We start from the raw sequence: 9,579 nt of genomic DNA, 5'->3' as shown, positions 1-9,579 counted from the left end.
TCGTTTCGGCCCAGTTCTCAGAAACACTGAAGATTTTCTATAATATCCTCAGATCGAAACAGTAGAGGCTCTACTGTTGAGTCTCGCTCATCACTGAGAACAACCAATGTACAAAATGGGGAAAGTGTATCTGCACCCACCACTGGGGCCTTGTACTTATCCACTGGTGCTGCCTTACTAGCACTCTGACCGTCTGTCATATCTTGGGATCTGGCAGATCCATACAGAAAATCCAGAAACTTAATCACAAAAAAATCACCAATAAAATCCGGAAACAAACCAAAATTACCCCAGACAGACTCAGATCACTTCTATAGGCTCTGTCTTACAATTCAAATTCCAAAAATTTTCCAAAAACCATTGCTCTGTACCACTAAAAAGGCTGTCACGACCCAACCCGACTGGGACGGATCCCGCTCGCATCGTGTCGTGGGCCAGATGAAAAATTGACTTAACTGATCCAGGATCTGCTTAGAATTTGTTTCAGAACTTTCTTCCAAATATTACCATACAGAAAACAGACACAAGAATTACTTAACATCAAATTACAGCGGAACAGATCATCTATCTTTCCTCCCAAAAGAATATATACAAATACAGCTCATGGCTGTTTCAGACAGTGAAAGGAAAAGCAGAAAAGAAAAGCCATGACTGTACAAAACATCAAAAGGACAAAAAATACCTATAAACAGATCGGACTCTGAACTTCACTCCTGGACTCTTTTCCCCCTTCCCAGAACCTGAAAAACCACGCAGAAAAACAAAGGATGAGCTACAACAGCTCAGCAAGACATCAAACCTCCAATTCAAATCCTCAGAGTCCACATCAACCACAACACGACAGAAATCCGTTACAAAAAACCCAGAATACGGAATTGACAGATCAGAACAGGAATGAATCAAATCAGGAACAAACAGGACAGAAACAAGATAAAATCAAATCAGAACTGAATTCATAATCAAATCAGAAACAGATAGAATCGTCATAAATCAGAATCAGATCATAACAGAACAGAACAGAATCATACAGAATCAGATCAAATCAGAACAGAACAGAATCAAAATTCAAATCAGATTCAAAATCGTATCAGAACATATCCAATCAGAATAATCAAATCAGGACCGTATCAAAAGTCAGAACAGATTCAAATCAGAGCAGATTCCCTGAAACCCCTGACAGGAATCTCAACGGATTCTGGCCCCTTTATGCCTTCCCTTCCTAGACACTGACAGAATCTCTCGGATTCTGGCCCTTTATGCCTCCCTTTGTTGCTCAATGGCACCAGAAAACAAGATGTGCTATATAGCACCAGAAAACAGTAACTTATCATCGGATCCGCGAACTTGTATTTCAGAAAAACAGATTTCAGAGCTCATTTCAGATTTTTTTTCCCTGACACAGACAGGATCTCACGGGATCCTGACCCCCTTATAACTCCCTTTGTATAGCACACAGCATAGCAATGTCGATTCAGAACCAAAATCCGGACAATCCTTCAAAAATCGTATGAAAATCCGGCGGCATAACCGCAGTTATACGGAATTCACAAAATTCACCAAATCAGAATTTCACCAAATTTACCACCAGAACATTCACAACCAACATTATAAGACTTTTATTCTACTGCCAGACAAAATTCAGAAATTACAGTCGAAGAAATCGCCGAATCAAAATTCATCCGGTTCAAAAAATTCTCCAGAAAATAATCAAAAAACGTGCACATCGGCACTTCAATACATACCCAAAGTTTACGCCGGTAAACTGAAACCAATCCGGAAAATACGACGAAATTCGCTAATGGATACAAATCCGGGACAGAAAAACTCGTTCAAACTTCACCATTCTGAAAATTGAAGAAAGGCGGAATGTGCCTTACCTTGCGTACAACACTTTCTGAACTGTCTCGTCGGACGGAAAATGGCCGGCGTCGCCCGAAATCCACTTTTCCAAGTTTTCTCTCGACCTTCTCTAACCTCAAAACTTCAGATATTTTAATTTTGATTTTTCTCTCTCTTCAAAAACGATTTTTATTTTCATTAAATAACCTTCTGATCGGCCGGCGGATCGCACGACTGACCAATTTCACATCGTCCTGGACGATTTCTCAGGACGATCCAGACGATAATAATTTTCAAACTCTTTGCTCTCCTGTCTTGTCCATGCTCTGATCGTCCCAGGACGATTCCCAGAATTCGGCCCCGGACCATCCCTACAGGAAATCATTCCTGTAACTTTGTACAGAATCTGGAACAATTTGAACCTGATCGTCCCGGGACGATTCTCCGATCGCCCTGGACGATCCTGGAGCAATCTGATGATGTTACGCAGGGTCCCTACAGGAACACTGGAGCACTTGAGAGAGGTTTTGAGCACTTTACAAACATCATCAGTTGTATGTCAATCAGAAAAAGTGTTCTTTTGCTCAAAGGAAGTGTGGAATATTTTGGGGCACATTATCTAGCAGAAGGAGTAGCAGCTGACCCTTCCAAGGTGGAGGCATGACGAGCTGGCAACTCCTAAAAGAACCTCGGGCTCTCCGGCGGCTTTTAGGACTCATAGGATTTAACTACCGGAAATTTCATAAAAGGGTATGGATCTATCGCAGCTCCACTCACTGAAGCAGTGAAGAAAGACAGCTTCAATTGGGACCGGAGGCAGATAGCGCTATGGAGGCTTTGGAAAAGAGCTATGGTTAGTGCCCCGGTGTTAGCATTTACCGGGATTTTCAAGCAGCAGCTGGGTGGAACTGATGCATCTGGTTTGGGGTTTGGAGCCGGTTCTCATGCAGCAAGGGCCGACACTAGCTTTCTACAAGTCAGGTATTTATCAGGTAGGGCAAAGCTCAAAAATCTGTCTATGAGAGAGAACTGATGGCCATTGTTAAGGCCCATTTAGAAGTGGCGGACCGTACTTGTTGGGTAGAGGATTCCTTGTAGGACTGGACAAAGGAGCTAAAATATTTGTTGGAGCAACGATGTGGTGACAGAAGAGCCACCAGAGATGGCTCCTCCAAATTATTGGGCTATGATTTCGAGATTCAGTACAAGCCAGGTTGTGAGAAATAAAGCTGGATTGCCTTATCCAGAGTGGAGTGCTCACAAAACTTATTGCTACATCTGTGCCTAAGTTAGTGGATTGGGCGGGGAATTGAGTACAGAAAATTGACTAGCGAAGAATTGGGGAGCTTAAGAGAGGCCATAAGGAAGGGGAAAGAAATACCGTCAGGATTATACAGTGGAGGATCAGCTTCTTGCTACACAGAGGAATGTTAGTTTTTTACCTAGGACCTCTTCCCCAGATTCCACTGATACTTCAGGAGTTTCAATGCCAGTGCATTGGAGACATTCAGGAGGCAGAAGACTTATCAGAGATTGGGCTAGAAGAGATATACTGGAAGGGGATGAGGAAGATGTGGAGGAAAGTGGTGGCTCCCAGTGTGATGATACTTGTCGAGGGAACAAGTATCAAGCTTGTGCCCTGGAGGACTGTTGCAGCACTTGAGTTACCTTTGATCAGGTTGGGTCAAGAGGTGCCATGGATTCATCGAAGGGCTTACCCAAGTCGGAAGGGCTACACTGTCATTCTAGTTGTAGTTGGACCGGCTTTAGTAAGTATGCTCCATTTCATACCGTTGAGACATCTTTATGCCACTATCGGTTGCAAAGCAGTTTCATTCCGAGAGATTGTTGGGAGGCTTCATGGCTTTCCTGAGTCGATAGTCTCCGACAGAGATAAAGTGTTCCTGAGTCACTTTTTGGAAGGAGATGTTCAAGTTACAAGGAATCAACATTTGAAAAGTGCAGTTCAGCCTACCCACCTACAGACAAATGGGCAATCTGAATTAGTCAATAGAAGTGTCGAGGACTTAACCTTAGTATGTTTTGTAGGGGAGAAGCCAAGCATTGGGTAAGGTGGCTACTTGGGCTAATATTTTTGGGTATAACAACTTCATTTCCACAAGGCCGGCGCCAGGTCACACCTGTTCAAGGCTGCTTTATGGAGGGATCCCCAACCCTGATACAGTTACAGACCTCATTCTAATCAGTGTCCTTAGTGGAAACAACAATTGTCTGAAAGGGATAGAGGATCTTGGGGAGTGAGGAACCACTTGTTACGAGCCCAATAACCATCATGAAGCAGCAGCAGATCATTCATAGGACAGAGATGCATTCAATTTGAGATTGGGGAAAATTTGTTTACTTTGAAATTGAGGGCCCTTACAGGCAGAATACCTTTAAGCAAGGAGGCCTAAGTGTTAAGTTGGGCCCAAGGTATTATGGCCCCTATTGAGGTAGAGCCAGAAGATTGGGAATGTAGCAATATCGCCTGAAAGTTACCACCCCACTACTACGATTTCATCCAGTCTTTCATTGTGTCACAGTTGAAGAAGTTCAAGGGAGATTTGTACCAGTCGATATTTACCGCCAACATTGTCTGAAGATGTACAAGTCTATTAGAGCCTTCTGCATTGAAAGGGGTTTAGACACACTGAGGAAGGAGGAAGGAAGTTTTTGATTTGAGTGGACTAGACTATCCGACTGACGCAAGCTTGGGAACACGTGATGCAGAGCATCTTAATTAAATTGCTCCTTAGGCATATTTAATTAGTTTGTTATGTGCTTCTTACAAGTGTCTTCTAGAGTATTCTATTTAGCTTATATAAGCAAGTAATGTAGTAGGAAAAACTCATTGAATGATATATTTTAGCCTTTGAAGCTTTGAAAGCCTCTCCTCCTCTTCTTCTTCCCTGGATTTGGTGCATTTATACTCATCGTGTGCTTGCGCAGGCGTTATCATCTTTCCCGACGAATTCCCTACTACAGATCAGTTGGTATCCAACGTCCTGGAAGCTTGTATGAAGATTGCATGAAACTGCGGAAGAAGGTCGGCTGTCGACGACGTTCAGAAGCCGTAGAACAAGGGCGCGTCGACAAGATCGACGAAGATCGACGCCGAATAAGATGGGCGGTCGACGAAGATCGCCACCGAAAGAGATGGACGGTTGACGACGATCGACGCCATGAACCCCTTTGGGTAACTCAAGTGATGCAATCACTTGATCGAATGGATGATTTATGTGTTAAATTCATGCATTCGGTGGAGAGAACTATGAGCAGGTCGGCAACCATACCGGCCTTGTCGCTCCTCTGTTCCTCCAACACGCACGACACCACCTCAGTAGCTTCCCGCAACCTTGGCCAGATGGATATCAACAGGGTTTCTGTCGCTCGCCAACGTGAAGAAGAACTCCGCATCAAGCAGCGCCAGGCAGAAGAGCAGTCTCGGATGCAACTCCCTTCATCCGCTCCTTTCGACTTTGAGATGCGAGATGCAGCACTCGCATCTGCTGCTCCGATTCCATTTGACCACTTCGTACCTGCCCAGCCCGTCCAGCCTCACGGATCGCACGTAATGCCCAAGGAGTCCCTTCAATCTGATGCTATGCTTGAATCGGATAGAAATTCTTCAGAGGAAGGCTCGATTTCATTTCCTTCTTTTCCCATCGACTCTAGGAAAAGGCAGAGGGGTTCTCCTACCATATCACATCCTTCAACCACACAGCTCGACAAGACCGACCCTGTGCAGCCAACTGCCTCCGACAACGAGTGCAGTTCCAAGGATGAAATGGAGCAATCGGAAGCCCATACAGATTCAAATGCGGATATGAATGGAAACGAAGGATGCGCCATTCATTCCAGTTCGGACCTACTAGACCGCGATTCCCTGCCCGATGAAACAACCGCTGCTACCACCGCTCAAGCCCAAACCCGACGACCTGCCGCCACTCCGACGTCGCCGACAGCAGCCGACCAGGCCTCCGCCGATCAGACTCCCGCACACCCAGCCTCCGATTCGCTGACCCGACGTTTGCGCGAGCTCGATCTTTCACGACCAGATTCCAGTTTTGCCGCCTGTTCCGACTCCGTCGAGGAGATCGATTCGCCGGACACCCTCTACCCCGTCGAAGGAGATCGATTCGCCGGACACCCTCTACCCCGTCGAAGGAGATCTATTGTCCAAATGCATGATTTCAATCCCGCCTCTGTTTTCTCTTGGGACCAGATATCGGTTCACAACCGATCAACTTCATCAAAGGAGAAGAATCGGAATGAGGAGCAGAAGCAGCAGCCAAGAGGTGAAAGAGTTGAGCCTATGACAGAGAAAACTGTGGAATCTCTGCCCTTGCCAATGCAAATTCCAGGATGGTACGGTGGTCTTTCTCCTTTTGGGTACATGACTCAAGTTCCTCTACAACATTTTGGTCCTGTTGATGCAAGCGCCAGTTCTTCCAAAGCAATTCAGATATTGTTTCCATCACAACTCCGAAGCAATTCAGATTTCGTTTCCTTCACAACAGTTCGTTCGCAGGGGAGCCTTCCTGGCAAGAGTCCAGGATCTGTGCAAGAGAAGGAAGGTGTGCAAATGCTTGATGTGAAGGCCACATACAAAGCTGATCCAATGCCATGCTCACAAGCTGCTCGATGTAATGTTGCTGATAACTTCAGGCAGTTGGACAGTCATCCTGCACACAAGAAGCAGCTTGATCCAAACAAATATCATGAAATTGAGAACAGTTTAATCTTCGTTGGTGTTGCTGACCTTAGAGATCCTCCCCGTGCTGAAGTTTATAAAGTAATTGAATATTGTAGAAGAACAGGGATTAAGGTAATTATTATAATTGGAGATAACGACTCTACTGCAGAATTAATCTGTCATGAAATTGGATTGGCTCGTAACCTGGAAGGTGTCAAGTGGAGAAGTTTCACCGATAAAAAAATTTTTACTGGTCTTCTTATTAATCAGAAACTTGAACTTCTGTCAAAGCCTATAGACTTAATTTTCCCTTGTGCTGAGCCTCGACACAAACTAGAAATTGTGAGGCTCCTGCAGGAAACGGGCGAGGTTGTTGCAATGACAGGAGATGTTGTTAATGATGAACCTACCCTCAAACTTGCTAACATTGGAATTTCTATGGGTATTACTGAATCAGAGATTGCGAAGGAGGCTGGAAAAGCAATGAGGTTTTGGAAGAAATCATTGAATGAATCCATTGGCATTGGTCTGGTTGGTCAACTTGAATTTCTAATCAAATTCATGACTGTGAAAGCAAATGAAGATATAGGAAAAAAATCTTCAACTGCATTCAAAGTCTTCGACCCAGGAGGATTGGTTATAAATTCTACACCTATATCCCTCTCTACAACACGCCTCGACGGAGTCGAGCCCTTTTTGACGCAAGGGGAGAATGATGCAGAGCATCTTAATTAAATTGCTCCTTAGGCATATTTTAATTAGTTTGTTATGTGCTTCTTACAAGTGTCTTCTAGAGTATTCTATTTAGCTTATATAAGCAAGTAATGTAGTAGGAAAAACTCATTGAATGATATATTTTAGCCTTTGAAGCTTTGAAAAGCTCTCTTCCTCTTCTTCCCTGGATTGGGAATCTCAAATCCTTCTTGCAGGTATCATCTTCCGACGATCCACACATCAGAACGGGCCTCCGGATTGGCACCCTGCATCGCCAGAACTGCAGGTATCTCATCTCACACTCTCCTTTCAAGGTAATTACGCGGCTCATCTTGGTCTGTTTGGGAGCTTTCTTATCAATCAAGAGGTCGTGAGATTGATAAATCTTATAGTATGTGATATGTGTGAGTTTCTTTTAATTAGCTTAAATGCCTTAAAATAATAATAATAATAATTAACGGATTAAATTAGCATATAATTAAGATCTTTATTATTTTAGCGTTGATATAATTAATTAATAGAATATCTGAAATTGCATGAAAATTAATTTGAGTTTTAACTAGGATCATTATTATTTATATAAATTTTAGTTTAATGACTAATTTAAGGATACTATATTAATTGATTAATTAGTTGGCTTGCAATTAAATGTTTACACTAATTTAAATTGATTTGAGTTTTATTAATATTATTGTTGCGTGTCAAAAAAATTATAATATTGAATAAAAAGAAGATTCAATCCACACATAAATAAAAGAAGAGTTATAAAGGACACTGACTATTTTGTGTGAAAATTTTATAAAGGGAAAAAGCAACAAAGTATGATAATTGAAATAATTATACAACAAGGTTGCTTACAGTTTAACTGAGTTGTTTAATTTGACTTTGTGTTTGCTAAAATTAGAACCCCCCGATGATTCTAGCTCTAAATTTGATTCGGAAGTTTGGAAAGCATGCATAGCATGGACATTCATGTCCAATTAGCCAAATTTGTTACGATGCATCCGCCATCAGTTATATAAGCACTAAATTATGAAAATAACATAAAATAATTAATTAATTAGTCATAGTAATTTATCATCAATGAATCGTTTAAACTAGCTATCTAAAATTATTGAGTTCAGTATTATTTTTTGTTAATAATTAAGAAATACCTAATTGACAAAAAATTAATAATTAACAATCTATTAATTATAATTCTTATTAAGTTTATAAAAACTTTATTTTTATTAAGTTATGGTAATTAGCCATTTTATAATTTATTAATCCTTTTATTAGCAATGAAATATATCGTGGATGATTTTATTAATAATAAGGCACAAAATCAACCACAGTCAGTGTGAAACTTAAATTAGGCCATGTATGATTGAGTTGATTTTGAGTTTTGAGACCTATTATTAAAATCAAGGAGCGTACTTCCTGAACTAAAGCTAGTTAGTATAATTAATTAAATTTATAATTGCTGATAGTCATTAATTATTTATGATTAATTGATATTTTGATTGAAATAATTATTTTAATTAAGTATAATTAAAATCTTAATTAACCAAAATAGTTACTTTTATTTCCTGATTTTAATTGTAACTTAATTAGAAATTAAATATAAGTAATTATAATATTTGCATTTATTAATTATATTTTCTATTTTTTTATCGTCGAAATATTCGTGTTTTGACAACTGTGAAAATAAGTGATAATCTTAGCAGTTCTTTATTTAAGTAAACATTTAAATAAATAAAATAACAATAAAATTAAGTAATATTGATGCAAATATATCGAAATATTTTGACAATCTATATTTAAATATCTTTTGTTTATTGATTTGATGTACTTGTCAAATTAATAAATTGTTTTTATAATAAACAGTTAATTTTTATATAATTTCTTATAGTTTATAAAATATTAAGTAACTTATTTTTTCTTCAATATCTAACAGTTTAATATTAAAATATTAATTTTGCCCCCGAAATATATTGAGAAAGGTAGTTTTGATATTTTCTCACATAAAATCATATATTTGATATATTATTTGTTTATCTTAAACATATTAAATAAATTTCTCACACATAACTTACATATTTAGATTTTTATGTGTCTTTATTCGATAAAATGTAAGAGAGTTATTATAATATCACACTAATTAAAGTGGTATGAAAAATATAACAAAAAGAATTTAGAAAAAAGATTAACTTGGTCTCAAAATTCCTAAATCTATTTTAAGATAAATGTAATATTAATTAACTTTTAAAGTAATTTAAAGACCATTTGGTTGTTGTATTTGAAAATTCAATATACTCAATATATAATATAAAATAAAATCATTTATTTAA

Source organism: Dendrobium catenatum, unplaced genomic scaffold (assembly GCF_001605985.2).
Source record: "Dendrobium catenatum unplaced genomic scaffold, ASM160598v2 fragScaff_scaffold_55, whole genome shotgun sequence".
Taxonomy (NCBI): domain Eukaryota; kingdom Viridiplantae; phylum Streptophyta; class Magnoliopsida; order Asparagales; family Orchidaceae; genus Dendrobium; species Dendrobium catenatum.
The sequence above is the reverse complement of the archived record's forward strand: the minus strand, read 5'-3'. Positions refer to the sequence as shown.